At 48.1% G+C, this 16,509-nt stretch overlaps 3 non-coding genes across 3 annotated transcripts; all 3 read right to left on the bottom strand.

The window, feature by feature from the left end:
• Positions 1-3,567: 3,567 nt before the first annotated feature.
• TRNAG-CCC (transfer RNA glycine (anticodon CCC)) lies at positions 3,568-3,638 on the bottom strand. The gene has a single exon. It is a non-coding gene; the product is annotated as a tRNA-Gly (tRNA).
• An 8,435-nt stretch (positions 3,639-12,073) lies between these two features.
• LOC127493881 (U1 spliceosomal RNA) lies at positions 12,074-12,237 on the bottom strand. The gene has a single exon (XR_007924418.3). It is a non-coding gene; the product is annotated as a U1 spliceosomal RNA (small nuclear RNA).
• Positions 12,238-16,196: 3,959 nt separating this feature from the next.
• Positions 16,197-16,270, bottom strand: TRNAN-GUU (transfer RNA asparagine (anticodon GUU)). Its single transcript has one exon. It is a non-coding gene; the product is annotated as a tRNA-Asn (tRNA).
• Between the last annotated feature and the right edge of the window lie 239 nt (positions 16,271-16,509).

Here is a 16,509-nt window from a genome sequence, read left to right as displayed (position 1 = left end):
CACCAGTCGCACCGACCTCACGGACTCCGCCGAGGGCAGCCGGGCGGAGCGCGGAGTGGGAAGCGCCGGCACGGAGCCCACGGGCGCGCTCTGACCCCGTGGGCCCCAGCACGGCTCCCGCGGACTCGGTGGCGGACTCGGGCGTCCCTGGCGCGCTGTTTCCGAAGCAGGCGAGGGGTAAGGCGGGGCCAAGGCCACTTGGCAGCCCTTCTGGTGTCAGGGTTTCTAACGGGACAGACGCGACAGGGTCCCAAACACTCCCGAAGCTTGGAGTTTGCAGTTATCTTGCAGCGAGGAGGCCAAACCTAGGCTTTCAGTGAATGCCTAGTGTATTCTGAAACCGGAAACATGATACTTCCCGTGTCTCTGTGGCGCAATCGGTTAGCGTGTTCGCCTGTTAAGGCGTCAAAGAAGGTTGGTGCTTCGAGCCCACCCAGGGACTAGTCAAGCTTTACTTGTAAAAGGAGGGTTAGTGCGTTTGTGGTCATTGTTACAAATATGTTACTGAAAAGAAGACAACAACCTCCTAACCTGGGTGTCTTGTCCACCAGATAGTACAATCTTAGCGCAATCTTTGTCAACTTGCCATTCAGAAACATCTCTCTAAGCATGCTCCACATAAAGACCATGGCCCCTTTTCACTTGTGCCTAACATAAGAAAACTATCACGATCCACAAACCAAGAGGCTATTCTTCCCATTAGCATCCTGTAACTTCAATGCTATTGTTAAGTTGATACATCTTATGTGGTAGGAGTAAGGAGATGAGCAAGAGAGACTAACAGGGAGAGAGAGGAAGTGAGACAGAGAGAGAGAGAGAGAGAGAGAGAGAGAGAGAGAGAGAGAAAGGAAGAAATACTTGTAACTATTACATGCTTGTTTCTGCAACTGGTCTCATACAAGTCTGGTATTTGTAACTGCCTTCTTTCACTCAGTTCCATGTTCCTTTGCTCTCTGCAAGCACCTCAGCTGGTCTTTGTTATTCACCTGGTGTGTGTGGGTGGGGGCGGGGTGGGGGTACATGAACCTTCATTCCTGAAGTATCTGGATCATTAACAATCCTGTCTGAATTGAGCTGGTTTGGTTTTCCACTGACTTATCTCAGGACACGGTTGCTCTAAGAGATGTCTAAGAGATGTCCAAGGGATCTCCTGTGCTTAGACATAACTCTTCCTTGCCTGCCTCCATGGATGGAGAAGCAGTTCAACTTGCCCTTGGCAATCAGGGTCCACCAACCTAGCCAGCACGGTAGCTTCCTTTTTTGCTTGTGGATTCAGAGGCATGAGACGCCCAAAGTGGCTGAGTGGCAGTCTTAATGTTCGATAGAATCATTGTCTGTTGATGGGTACATTCCTCCCTTCTGAACTAAGACTTCCAGACCAGAAGAATGTGAAGGCAAAGGTAGAGAAAGCCAAATTTTGCTGATGTATTACTAGCAGTAATAATGAGTGGTGCTGCTTCCATTTCCACTCCTTGGTCCCTGGACCTGTGAATCCTGGCTATGGGAGAAACAGCACCGCCTGGTGAATGGTTGCCTGGAGAACCTTGTCCCACATAGCTGGCATGGTAACTGAGGCTTCAAGAGGTCATTCCACTGTTCTAATCAGACCAGAGGCTTCAGGATGTGAGAGAATGTGGTGAAATCAATGAATTCCATGAGCCTAGGCCCACGGCTGCAACTCATTTGCTACAGAGTGAGTTCCTTGACCAGAAGCCACGCCATCGTCACCACACTGTGAGTAAGGCATTCTGAAAGTCCATCCATCCAATGTTACGACTCCTTCACTATAATCCTATACCCTTAATATCAATTTCCACATGTATCTCATGTGTTTCTGTCTTTGTAAATTGGAAGAGTCACGTAGCTCTTTTGGAATATACTGCACCTCCTTAGGGGTTTAGAAGACAAGTGTGGGTGAGTCCATGAGGACTCCATATTCTGTTCTGAGGCCATTGCCTCAGAGCAGAGCACTGAAGGCTCCCCAGGCAGAGTTGAGTGAATCTCCTCCAATGCGTGTTGAAAGGCTCCTTTACTGGCAAGGAGAACACAGCAAAATTTAGAGCTTTGATGCCTGCGTCTTCACCTGGCTTTTCTCACATGTGCCGCTTTCACTTCCCATGATTCCAGCCCTTCTCTATCGACTCCCTCACTTAACAGTGGACACCGTGCAAGTTGGGTGCCAGAGTCCAGCTCCAGCCAGTCCAGCATTTCCTGAAGGTGTGAGAGGCGTTGGCACAGGAAGAAATGAGAGACACACTCACAGCAAGGCTGAAGGCATGGCTCTAGCTTTCAGGTACCAGACTTATCTTCATAGCATAAATCACATGTGATTCTTTCTTCTTACAATAGCAAGTCTGTTGTCAATTTCCTTAGAACCATTGACCTTGTATTTTATGGTGCCTCTAGATTCTATGTCTACATCTAGTTACAGTTTCTTTGATTTTCCGGGGGCATATTTAGAGCATGGGTTACAATCACAGACAGGTGCGAGACAATGGGCTGCCCACACAAGCCAAGGCCTGGAGTGCTGTCCAGCTATGCAGAAACTGGCTACACAAGCTAGAATAGTACCTGCCTAATCTAATGTTTACCAGAAGCCCCAAGTTCAAAGCAGGCCCTTTTTAAAATGTATCCCCTCTTTTGTAGTTCTCTCTGTAACTCTTTATTTTCTTTATTGCACTTAAAATTAGAAATGCAGCAATCCTTAGCAGAACCACCAGGAAGCTCTGGCTTTCTTATGCAGAGTGTAGTTCCCATCAAATCTAAAACCACCAAGAGGACCACAGCTGTCATTCTCACGCCTTGCTGAGACACCTTCTGCTGTGACCTTGTCAGCCAGCCTAAGTTGCCTTGGCCTCACCAGTTGGCAATTCAGTTTGCTTTGTTACTCAGCCCCTCTTCTCAGGATGTGTGGTTTCCCCCAGTCTCAGCTCTCAGGCTACAGGGGATTGAGGTTCTTTCAGGGAAGAGAAAGGAAATTTTAGGTCGCTTATCTTCGGTCAGGAGGTCTACATGTTCTTCCTCAACATTTGACTGTTGTTTAAAGATAAACACTTTGTTTTCTTTTATTAAAGATGTAATTTTCAGGCCAACACCTGTTGACACACACACTGCGGGGGACCTGGACCCATTCTCAGAACAGCATTGAACTTACGGAGGCAGAGATGGCGGCCCAGGCCAAGAAATCTGGTTCACGGTGTCTGTGCCCCAGGCCCTCGGGTGCGCCCCCCGGCTCCGAGGCTCCTCTCCTGCCACAGAGAGGCGGCTCAGCGCTCAGCCCAAGGTGCACTCTGTGATCAAGGACCTGGGTGTTCTTGAAGTTTTCAGGGACCGTCCAGGAGCCTAGGTGGTAGTGGCAGTGGCTCCAAGAACCAACATTCCAAACTGCAAAAACTCTCCTACGCTCTTATTGAGTGTAGTAACTTTGAGATATCACTAAAATTGTGTTGCTGCTTCATGGGCTCTTGTCATCAGTTCAGGATCGCCTAGACAAGGGTCCTAGCACCAGCCTATTCAGTGCAATTTTGCAGAGAAGTGTAAAGATCCCAAAAATGCAAAAGACATACCTGCATTGGCCGGGAATCGAACCCAGGTCTCCCGCGTGGGAGGCGAGAATTCTACCACTGAACCACCAATGCACCTACCACTGCTGTATTCAAAGTGGTCACTCCTGAGAGTATCCCCAAAAACAGCCATTGTTGCAAAAGAGGTTTATTGTAGTGTTGAGTCAAAGCTAACAAACGCACCCACACAGAAGTATTTTAATAGAAGACTTTCACAAAACTATCAATATCAAAATGTCTAACTTTACCTGAAGCAACTCAAAAAAGGTTCTTTCCAACTCTATGACAGATCGCCACAGTGAAACATCAGAAATTCATTCAGGTTGCTTGTTTCTACTGCTGTCTTCAACGGCCAACCTCAAAGTGTTGCTTTAGTGGTTCTTAGAAGGTGACCTAACTGGTAGGGGTAGGTAAGTAAAGTTCTGATCAGAGGAGAAAGTAGCAGCAGCAGATGCAAAAGAAAGGAAACCAAAGGACAGAATCAACATAGAGAAATGAAGAAGTCAATTTTGGTTCATGGAATTGTACTTTGTAGGATGTATGTTTTTTTTTTTTTCTAAAAGTAATAACCAATCTTATGATAAAAACATGGTGTCTATTTTATATGATGTTTAAAGCATGTACAGGGATGTGTGATATAAAAAGAGCAACAACTCTTGAGGTCAATGTTGATTTCCAATTTCCAATTTCCTCAATTAGTATGCTTTAATTTATCAGCTATGTAAGGACGTGGATTTTTTTTTAAACTTTTATTTAGTAAATATAAATTTCCAAGGTACAGTTTATGGATTACAATGGCTCTCCCCCCCCACCATAACTTCGCTTCCACCCGCACCCCTCCCATCTCCCGCTCCCTCTCCCATTCCATTCACATCAAGATTCATTTTCAATTATCTTTATATTCAGAAGATCGATTTAGTATATATTAAATAGAGATTTCATCAGTTTGCACCCACACAGAACATAACGTGTAAAATACTGTTTGAGTACTAGTTGTAGCATCAATTCACATTGGACAACACATTAAGGACAGAGATCCCACATGAGGAGTACGTACACAGTGACTCCTGTTGTTGACTTAACAACTTGACACTCTTGCTTATGGCGTCAGAAATCTCCCTAGGCTCTAGTCATGAGTTTCCAAGGCTATGGAAGCCTCTTGAGGTCGCTGACTTTGATCTTATTTAGACAAGGTCATAGTCAAAGTGGAAGTTCTCTCCTCCCTTTAGAGAAAGGTACCTCCTTCTTTGATGGCCCATTCCTTCTACTGGGATCTCAGTCGCAGAGATCTTTTATTTTAAAGAAATGTTGATGGTTGAAATGTTAACATATTGGTCTTTTGATGAAGTTCAAATAGTTGAGAGTTCTGTACCCAGTTCTCCCTGGGGAAAGGAAGATGAGGAGAAGAACCTGGAGAGTTGTTGTTCCCCAAGTCAGGTCTGGGAGTCCTGACGGCTTTGGAGGACAGGAGCCGTGACAGGGGATCGTGCTTCTCTCACTGAGAGGCCATGCAAGGTCCACGCTGGGTCAGAACTTAGGGCTCAGCAAGGGAATCAACCTTCACTTTGAGCTTGCATAGCCTTGGTTTTATTTGTCCTCTGTCCATCACCCAAGACACACACCAGGTCTGGCCAATACACCTTCAAATACCACCTCTATATGCCAACAACATCTATATTTATTCTCACAAACCTGCACTTCCTACTCTCAACCCTCAATTCTCAGGTCAATGTTGCATGCATCTTAGAGTCTCTGCTAAATCTCTGCATCACGTCAAATGCTAATGCTCAACACAGCAGACAGTTCCCTGTCAGCATCACGACATCACTCTGCACGGCAATACTCTATGATCAGACCCAAGAACAGCACCTCCTGAAGAGCAGGGTATCACCTGAGGGCTTGAATTTGCTTACTCCCAATACAAATCTTGCTGTACTCTTTGGATGCACTTTCTCATTCTCACAACGTAAATTGCTTCCAGTTTAATGTAAAAAGGGCATAAGTTTATTGAATACAAGCTTACTGCCACTTTTTGCAACTACTTTCCACCTATCATCTCTTACTTCCACTAATAAAAGCAGATGAAAAATTGCCTTCCCTTCAGCCAGTCTATTCCATGCCATCCACTTCCACACTGGACCCTGTGTGAACCGTCCACATCTGAAATCTGGACACAACTGCAGCCTGAATCCGTGTAGTATCCCTGTTTTCATCAGTTAAGTCATTAGCACCTTATCTGCCTCTTGCTTCCCACTTGCTCATCATTCTAGTATCTCTTGCCAGCACTCACATTTAAGGACAACGAACTACTTGACCTAAGAAACTAAGGAGATGATGAACTTTGCAGAGTCCTGTCATTGAATCCCTTAGTGAGCTATTTTAATGTGGGCTGCCACTAGCAAAGTGCCAGCTGATTCAGTTCCTTGGCAGGGCACTCTTCCTGGCTTGCAGACCACCGTCTTATTCCTCTTCTAAGTCTAATTACCTCTCCCAGGCCCCACATCCAAATGCCCTCATCCTGGTGACTTGGGGTCCAGTGAACCAAACTGAAGGTGATAGACATCAAGTAAGTAACACCAGCACCTGTGCTACAGGATCGGCTGGTTTTCGGTTTGTTGTTCCCAGACCAGGATAAAATGCCTGACAGGTCCCACAAAAACGCCGCTCCTTTGTTTCTGCCTGGTTTTGAACCGGGGACCTTTCACGTGTGAGGGGAACATGATAACCATTTCACTATGGAAACCATGCAGAGAGAGGGCTTTAGGATTTGCCTTCAGAAAACCTGACATCTGCCATCTTCAACTATCAACACTTTCTAATCTACAAAGGTCAACAGCATTTCCAAACTCAAAAACAAAACAAAACAAAACAAAAAAACAAAAAAAAACAAAGTCCCGGGAAGCATCCCTGATTCCTCAGGCAAGGAGCTTGCAGCTCTGGATGGGTCCCGGCTTAGGGTCCCTTGGAGGCCCCACTCTTGGCTTTGGCACCCCACATTTCCCAATTTGAAATTTACAATCTATTTTTTCTCACAGACTTCTATGTACTCTTTACTGAAGGGTTGTGCTTGATGATGCAAGAATTATGAGAAATACAAGTTGCATCCTTGGACTAAAAAAAAAAAAAACCTCATGGAATAGATCTAAGTTTACTGAACCAAGCAAGAGTTTGAAATGGACTTTGAGCACACCAAAACTGCCTAAGAATCCAATTCTGACCATATAAGAATATAACTTTGAGGACAAATTTCACTTTTCATTTCCAGTGCAAATAAAAATATATTTTTAATGTCTACCAACACTCTAGCCACTAGGGCTTTTTGTTATCTGCTTTAGATGATACTGGCAAAGAGGATGTGATCATTGGTGGGATGGCAGCAAAATCCAACAATGCAGGGAATCTACCTGAAAAGATTCAAAAGAAGGCTTTGATTCCCATAGGGTTATGCCACCAATTTCTGAGTTCACATGTTTAAAGGTGTGGGGGGGGGGCAGTGCTGTGGCATAGCTGGTAAAGTCGCTGCCTACAGTGCTAGTATCCCATATGGGCACTGGTTCAAGTCCTGGCTGCTCCACTTCCAATCCCATTATCTGCTATGGCCTGGGAAAGCAGTAGAAGATGGTCCAAGTGCTTGGGCCTCTACACCCACATGGGAGACCTAAAGGAGGCTCTTGGCTTCAGCTTGGTGCAGCTCCGGCCATTGGGGCCATCTGGGGAGTGAACCCTCTCTCTGCCTCTGCCTCTCTGTAACTCTGCCTTTCAAAATAAATAAAAATAAATCTTTTGAAAGGCAGAGTTACAGAGAGAGGTAGAGAGACAGAGAGAGATAGAAAGTCTTCCATCCGCTGGTTCACTCCCCAGATGGCTCTCTAGCCTCCTCCTCTGGTCTCCTTTCTCTTCTCTCCTGCTCACTCTCTCCTCTCATCTCTCTCTTTCCTCACTAGCTCTTCTCCTCTCTTGTCTCTCTCACACTCTCCTTCTCCCTCTTTTTTCCCTCCTTCACCCCACCCCTTTGGTCTGCTGGGTTTTAGGTCAAGTGCCTAAGCCCCACGTGGCCAACTGAATATGACACCATGGGCCTAAGGTGTTCTTAGGAAAAATGCAACTGTAACTGTAAAAAGACACTGAGCTTGAAGGAATTTCTCTTTGAATCTAGGAAGAACACTACCTTTGAAAATATCGCTTTATAACTTGCTAAACTTCTTTTGAATTTATTTTAACAGGTTTCCGGGTGATCAGTACTCAATGAAACAAAAACAGGTAATTAGTACTTGTTTTAGATGAATGTAATTTTAACTTTAATTGAATTCAGATAGCAATATTTAATATCAGCATCTTAAGTCATTTAGGTGTAACTGCTAATTTAAATTGGATAAAGGCAAATGAGATAAATGTGTCTAAATGTAAACTTTTGTATACTCAGCATGTTATATTCTATAAAAAAAGTTTGGGTCAGTTTATAAACTGTCTTTGAAATCAGTTCAACATTGCTTGGAGAAACTCAGGTCTGAAATTTGATGTGTTACCTTCATCTTAATCTGACATTTTTAACAGGTTATTTAGAAATGTAGATCAAGGAAATTGGCAGATGGAAAACATCACAAGTACAGAAGTGTGCATTTGGTAAGGAAGGTTAAATGGAAAGAGTTATTTTGAAGAAAGAATAGGGCAGGAAACTAATTCTATTCTGAAGGACTCTCCAAGGTGCACAATTTGATTTTTAGATTAGAGATGGGACTTGAGCAGCCCCTGGACTTGCATCCTCTGGTCTGCTTTAACAAAAACCAGGAGGGAAAGAAAGCCAGGCATCAGAAATGGAAAGATAGGTGGCAGGCCTATGAATAGCTGTTCTGTACAGTGATCTGCCCTCTAGGAGTCCCAACAGGCCAGTCCACTGCTGTGGCTTTCAATGTGGTAAGCCTGGGCCTCAGCAGAAGTCAGCTTAGGAAGAGCCCTGGCAGCTCTGCCAGCCAAGAGTTGGATCACTGGAAATGGACTTGCCCTGGAGTCGAAGGACTTCAGGTCCGAGCCACAGATCTTATTGGCTCTAAGCTGAAAAGTGCTTCACTCAGCCCAGCTTCCAAGGTGACCACCACTCTGAGAAGAGACTCCAAGTAGGGTCAGCAACATTGCAGGCAGAACTGTAAGTTTCCTGTTAGAGATGCCACCTGCCTTCACTTGGCCAGCTCTCCTCCCAGGCCAGGTAGGTAATGGAAGTCAACAGGGTGCCTTCCCCAAGGAGCTTCACACCTCCCTTAGGATGTAACCCAATGAAGAGACAGACAGATCCGGGCCTCTTAACTTATAGGGCCTAAAGCCCACCAGATTATTATCAAGCCCCTTCTGTCAGGTTCTATTTGCCTCTCAATCAGCAAACTGAGTTGTGGCTTAGACAGCACCTTTCTTGAGCCCTCTAATAATGACTCTGTCCTTTGTTCTAGACCCTGTCTATCCCACTTGGATCTCATTCCTTTGTAATCATAACCTCTACTCTAACATCAATGGCTCTACTCCCAACCTGTGTGTACTGATGGTCCTCTCCTCCACTTAATGTCATATGATTATTCAGAATTTCTCTACAGACAAACCCCTCTACCTGCAAAAGTTGAGTGGCCTTTCTCCCGATCTCGGCTGGGATCAGATTTAACCACGCCCATCAAACAATCCTCACAAGGGTCCAGAGACACCCTCCCCTCATTTCCTCTCCTTTATGAAATCCTCTCATTACTTTGTTAATGCCACTCTCAGTATCATTGGCTGGTATTCTCACCTTGACTTGTATACTGAAGTGTCTGTTTAAGTGTTTACAGCAGCTGATAATGGAATGAACCAAGGCCTTCAGCAACCAGGCGCTCAACCAGATGCTTCTCCATACATACATGCCTGTCCCTGCGGAGCCCCAAGATACCCCCCAGCAGGCCCCTGTAGACGATGTCCCCAGTCAGCAGGAAGTAGCCAGAGAGACTATTCGTCGCCCCCTTTCCTATCATCAAAAGGTCGGGATGGTAGCTTTGGGATCCACATGGAAGGAAGGCCTATACTTCCCGGAATGGAATGTTCCTACCTGTACTTCCGGGGGTGGGGGGAGTCCTTGTCAAGGTCCCTGAGGGTGCCTAAAGGTCAACCAATGAGGATCAGACCTGCCTCAACCTTTAACCCCCATGCCCTGAATCTATGAAAGGAGCCCTCCCAATCTCTGATGTGCGACTTCTCTGGCCCCCAGTCTGTTGCTCTGTTGGGACCAGGGAACCTTGCCCGGGATTGGAACCCCATAAAAGCCTGTGAATTAATTGATTCATCTGCCTGGGAAGATTTGTTATGCGCCGGACACCTTGCACCAAGAAGTCTTCTTGCCATGCTCTGAAACTTGCTAGAACCTTGGCTTATATCTTTTTATCCTCTGCTCTTCCAAACTCCTTTACATCTGTAAACCTGGGGAGACTTCAGACACTGGGGACATGACAAGGAAATCGTGTCACAGTACACATTTTTGGGATCATGGGAACACCTTGTAATTAAATGATTTCAAGTTTAGACTGGCAGGCCAACTGCCCTCCTGTAACTGTTCCTTGTCTCTCTCAAGAATGAGTTGTGGCTTAACTGATAAAACCGCTGTCTGCAATGTTGGCATCCCATAAGGGTGCCTGACCCATCCTGGCTGCTCCACTCTCTGCTAATGGCCTGGGAAAAACAGCACAAGATGACCCAGTGCTTTGGCCCCTGTGAACCCATGGGAGACCTGGAAAAAGCTCCTGGCTTCTGGCTCCTGGCTTTGGCTTGGCCCAGCCCTGGCTGTTGTCGCCATTAGGGAGTGAACCAGTGGATGGAAGATCCCTCTCCTTTTGTAATGCTGACTTTCAAATAAATAAATAAATCTCTAAAAATGAAAGAAAGGAAGCAAGTCAGCTTTTGTAAACTCCATCTGCAAACTCAACAGAGACATCACTTCCCTTTGGTTGTTTTACACACTTAGAAGCTGGCTCCCAGCAACTTTTACTGCTATTTCACCTCATCCCTGGTGAATGCCAGAGCTTCAGTTTTGAGCTTACTCTACATCCTCTGGAAGTTGTCACTTCAGATTTCTCTTTGGAGGAAAACTAAATGTTCAAGATGAACTTTTTAAGGAGTTTACCACAACACACCCTGAGAGAGACGATCAGTTCAATTATTTGAGTTGATTTCAATCAGCAGTAATACTGTCCATATTAGCACAATTCTTAGTTTTTCCCCTGTGCCCTGATAGACAAGGCCACAGACTTGAAAGAGGACACCCTCCAGGAGGACAAGAATAAATAAGAATCTGAGGAGGAGAAGTAGAAAGCTAGGGAGGAAATGGGACAGGAAATTGAGGACTACAAGATGGCTCAAGTCATGTCTTTTGTGTGTGTGTGTGTGTGTGTGTGTGTGTGGCTGAATAATCAGGTCAGTGCAAATGCCTGATCTGATATGTGAGTAGGAAGGAGCAGTGTGTGTGTGTGTGTTTGTCTCTGTGTGTGTGTACACAAGAAAGCACTATGGTAGCAAAGATCCAGTTTGCTAAAGTACACTGATTTAAGTCTTTATGAGATGGTGCTATTGTTCTACTTTTAGCATATTTGTAGTGATACTGTTAGACCAAAACACTTGAGACCAAGGATTCTTTGAGCCTTAGCAAGAAAAGCACTGGGTCCTTGGACAAATTCCCCAGCCCCCAGGAATAAGGATGATCGTAGGAAATAAGTCCACTGGACTAAGAACCATTTTTGTAAAAAAAAAAAAAATTTAGAGAAGGAAAACCTATAAATTGCTTATATTGAACTTACAGTGGTTACAGATAAGAGATGAGATAGGTTATATTAAGCAGGGTAAGTTTTGGGGTAGGAGGCCAATCCATAAAAAGTAGTTGTGGTTTCTGGATCGGTTGAGGCTCACTGTCTTGAAAGTGTATACAAAAGCAGGAGGCAGTGGCTCCTATGGGATGTTCCTATGGGATCATAGGAAGAGAATGTGGTGAGGCTGTAGATTTTGAAACCCTAACCAGCACTGAGCTTCCTGTTACATGAGAAGCAGCCCTTCTTTCCTCGTTTGAGGCGGTTTATTTGCATTTTCCTGTAAAACCTGTAAGGATGTCCCTTGAATAATTGTCTTAGAGGGGCCTACTGCTCCTCTTCAGGACCTGGCACCACCAGGGATCATGGCTCTGGGCTGCAAATGAGATGCAAATTGCAGCAAGCCCTAGAGGGAAAAGTACAAAGAACATAGTGAGGTATGAGAAAGTGGAAATACAATGAGTAGAACCGCAAGCTTGTGCCAGTTTATGTGGAGAGAAAGTGTGAGTGGTGGCTCTATGAGTCCAGAGGGAGTAGATCCAAGGAGGAAGAAATGTAACAGTGAATGAGACTGCAAGAAAATTATCAGTGTAGATGCAGTAAGTAGGGTTGTGGAACCCATCAAAGTTGGAAATAGAAAGATGCAAGTACTTGCTCACCGACGACAGGGTAATAACCACCTACTGTTCAACGAAGCACAGCCAGGGCAGAGCGCGAACGCAGTGCCCCACTACCACAAATTCTGCAGTCTAGTTTCCCGCATGTGGGGAAATCGCAGGGGTCAGCACTCCCGCAGAGCAATGAGAGAGCCTCGCTCTGGGAAAACCACCTGCCTGATCATGGTGTCTCCCCTGCCAGGTAAGTATGAGGACCAAACCCTCCACCCCAGCACAGCCTCACACGCCTCGCACTCTCACACGCGCTCACTTTGCGCCCCTCAACCTCCCCCGCCCCGGGCCCTCTTCGTCCTCACGCACGCACAGCGCACGTATGTGCCGCCAGCGGTCCCGTGCTTTCTCCCACAGCACGGGAAAGCGGTCGTGAATCTACAGCAGGTCCCGGACCAGCAGCCCCTGCGTTGCGTTGCTCTATCTACATAGCCCCGCCCCGTCCGGGACGCCACCGCAGGCGCCCCGCCCACCCCGCGCCCAGCAGCAGAACCACCAGCGCGCCCTCCAAGAGCTGAGTGACAGCTGTGCCCGTCCCGTCCCTCCCTCCCCCACCCATGCGGGCGCCGCGCGGAGACCCGATCCTTCTCCATGCATTACACCTGCTTTGATAAGCCTGAGGAGCATCTACTCTTTGAACTGGAGAAAAATCAGGGGAGAGCGAGCACACAGTCCCCACTACCACACATTCTGCAGTCGAGTTTCCCCCATATGGGGAAGTCGCAGGGGTTAGCACTGCCGCAGTGAAATGGACGAGCCTCGCCCTGGGAGCACTGTTACCAGAGATTGGCAGGGTTCTTGTCTGGGCCCAAGCAAGAAATCAGGCGTGAGACAGAGAGTAAGCGGAAAGCAAAACAGCAAGGTTTATTAGGACAGGGCCAAAGTAAGAATGGATGGGCACCTCTCCAGACAGACCCTGAGAGAGAGTGCCCAGTCAGTCCCTCAGACTGGGGGAGAGTGAGGTTACATGGTTGAGTGGAGAGAGTACACCTGGGCAGGCCAGGCGGGTGGCTCAGCTGCTAGGCAGAGGGTTGAGGCCAGGGGCTCTGAAGGGGATGGGCCTTGCCTTGCTGCCTCTGCTCTTCCTGGAACAAAGGACTTTTGGATGTAAATGCGAAAAGTTCCTATCTGAGTTTTGCTTCTGAAGTTCTCAGAAACAGCAGGAAGCCTGGCTGCCATTGCCCTGCTTAGAGGAAGGATGGGCAGGACACTCTGGAAGATCCCTAGGATGTTTGAAGTGCACATACTGGGCTGCACCTGGAAGGTGATCAGGCAGAAGGGGCGGGGACCCCCACCTGGCAGGTTACTGGGTAGAGGGAGCAGGGCAGGATGCAAATACTGGGCTGCCCCTGGCAGGTTATTGGGATGACTTTGAGATGCATATGCTGGACCTACATGTCAACTCTTTAGGCCTTGGTCACACACACATAGCTCATATGTGACTTCCTACCTAACAGAACCACCTGCGTGATCATGGTGTCTCCCCTGCCAGGTAAGTATGAATTCCGCCCCTTCTGTCCCAGCACAGCCTCACACAACTCGCTGTACACACACACAGTGAGTTCCTCCCGCTTCCTGGGCTCTCCTTGGGCTGATCCACAGATCCCAGCGAGTTTCCTGAAAGAGGCTGTGATGTGACCTTTTTCTCGCACGGGACTCGGGTGTGCTTCCTCACCCGGAGACTGAGCAGCTGACCCGCTGTCCCCAGCTGCATGGACGTTGTCCCCTCTGCGTTTTTCAGGCAGCGCCCTTCGCCCATCCCACTTCCGGCCCGTATCAGCGCCTGCATGTGTGATCCTGGGGCTTTAAATCACACCTCCAGGGTGGGTGCACTCTTTCACCCAGAACTGGCAGAGGAAGGCACTGATCCCCTGGGGAGAGTCAGACTGGCTCTAAGGAGATCCTGGCTATCTTGTGTGACCCTTGGCTTTTTAAATCACACCTTCAAGATAGTTACAGTCTTCCACCCAGAGCTAGCAGAGGAGGGGACTGAGCCCGTAAAGAGACTGGCTGTCTCCAGGAGACCCCCACTATCTTCATGAGCCCCAAGCCAGTCAACATACAGTATGTGAAAGCCCTGTCCCATGGGCGCCCCCAATAGGATAACCTAATGAACAGGCAGTAACGGCTTAAAACTTGGGACATGTCCTCAAAGCCAGTAGTGCCCAGTTCAAGCACTCTGCTGCTCTGCTCTCGGACCAGACGCCTTCTCTGTCACTTGCCAATCAAATACAAGTTTCTTTTCGAATAAAAGTTTCTGGCTCTCTGCCAACTGTTTCTTGGCTTTTTATTTCTCTACTAAGCTGAGGAAAAGAACCCTTGCAACTCTCCTGCAGGTGCTCTCCCCTGGGCCACCAGTAAGAAATGCCTTCCACCAGCATATGCAGTAACGGGTGTGTTGAAGTAGACACTGAGACTACTGGTGTGGCCAGGTGGGGGAGCTCAGGGCAGGAATCACTGACAGGGAGCAGAAACTGTGCTGCCACACGACAGGGCATTCAAGAAGCATGAGAAGATAGGAAATCATTCCACAGAACTCAGTGCATGCTTTGTTTGGGGCTAATGGGGGGTAACAAGGAGCATGAATAAACTGGACTGAACCTGAGAGAAACTATTGTAGGACAACTATTGTAGAACAAGCAAAGTATTCTAGGTGGTTCTTTGAAAACTTTTGATGCCACTTGAAAAAGCTTGAAATATCTACCATTTACTAGAAAAAGAAACAGGGGAGAGCACGCACACAGTCCCCAGACAGCCACATAATCAGTACAGCCACAGTACAACGGCCAAGCCTTGCTCTGGAAGAACCACCTGGCTCATCGTGGTGTGTCTCCTGCTAAATGAGTATGACCACCGTCCCTTCCACCCCAGCACAGCGGCGCACAACTCGCTGTGTACACACGCGGTGACTTCCTCTCCTCCTCAGGCTCTCCTTGCGCAGATCCGCAGATCCCAGCGAGTGTCCCGCAACAGGCCAGGAGGATTTCCACAGCGTGGGACTCGCGCGTGGATCAGCAGCCGGTGCCGGAGCAGCAGCCCCCGCGCGGCCTCATCTGCATGGGCGCCGCCCCTCAGGGTCCCCGAGGGCCGCGCCCTTCCCTTAGCCTGCTTCCAGCCTCGCGGTCGTGCCTAGGGACCTTAGGTGGTGGCACAAAGCAGCCATAGGTGTGCACCCAGCGAGAGCGTCCCGGAGACTGCCCATCAGCCACGCTTACCGCGTTTTGTCGTTTGTTTTAGCCCCACTTGGTGCTAGAAAGACGGTTTTCAGTCGAATTCCACCAAGACGAAGCTATGCTGTCCCAGCAGAGAGGACCGGGCAAGTCTCACACGCGGGGCGGGACACTGCCATCTCCTCACGGCCCTCTCCTCACCTCACCGGGCCTTAGTTCATTGCTGCGCCTGCTCCATTCCGAAAAGGCAGACACAAGACCGCACGAGTCTGACAAAATCCCTCGGGGAAGTTGCATCTGAGGAGCTTAGTGGGTGACTTTCAAAGGGTTGACGTTTAGTGCATAGAGGGCAACTCTGAACTTTCCGCAATGCCCTACAGTCTGTAAGTAAAATGGCGCAATCTTATCTATGGTGTGATCTATACCCGGACAGCATCCTAGGCGCTAGCCCCCACCTCCTCGCCCCACCCCCCGCCGCCATGGCTGGAACCAGGTGGCCACATGGCGCAACTGATGGAACAAGGACATAAAGGCTCAGCCATTCTCCCTAACTGCCCAAAAGAGAGAAACTTTGGTATGTATTTCTTGCCCTGGCACCTCCATTGGTTCTCACACCGTATTGCCTTCATATTCCACCCTGCATTCTTTTCCAGGTTCCCAAAGCCTCGCCCAGTTCCTTGAGTCCCCTTTACCTGCTGTTCCCTACCCCCACCCCCAACCCCAGTCCTCCTTCAAAAGGTCCAGCCCCTGGGGGTCAGGGCCTTCCTCTACGTGTTCCATCCTGTATTTGCAGGCAGCTGGTCGACCAAGCGACCTCTGGGATTTCTTTTCTCTGAACAAATTGGGTCTGGCTGACTCCTCTCTATTCTGTGCCTCTTTCCCTAACATTTGGTGCCCAATTGGGGATGCAGGGGAAGGGGGGCTCTGATGGTGTCAGAAATGAAGGTATTTGACTGATTTAGCAAGTGGGTTAAAAGTGAGGGCAGCCGTCCCTGGGTGGGCTCGAACCACCAACCTTTCGGTTAACAGCCGAACGCGCTAACCGATTGCGCCACAGAGACTCCACGCCCAGAAGCACAGGGACCGCCCCTTCGCCGGTCCCATATCCCAGGCTGCCGCCGGCCTTGCAGAGCAACTCTGCCCATTCCAGCTCTCCGGACTCCACGGAGAGGCGAGCAGGAGCCGCGCGGTGCTTTGGGAGGTTAGGCACCCGCGGGGACAGCCGCATGGCCTTCACCCCACCGCCTCAGGAGTCAGTAGTCTTTCAGAAAGAAATGAGCAAAATACTTTTTTTCAAACT

The sequence above is a fragment of the Oryctolagus cuniculus genome, chromosome 7, assembly GCF_051225735.1.
Source record: "Oryctolagus cuniculus isolate XC-2025 breed Fujian yellow rabbit chromosome 7, ASM5122573v1, whole genome shotgun sequence".
Taxonomy (NCBI): domain Eukaryota; kingdom Metazoa; phylum Chordata; class Mammalia; order Lagomorpha; family Leporidae; genus Oryctolagus; species Oryctolagus cuniculus.
This window is presented reverse-complemented; position numbering and strand designations above follow the sequence as displayed.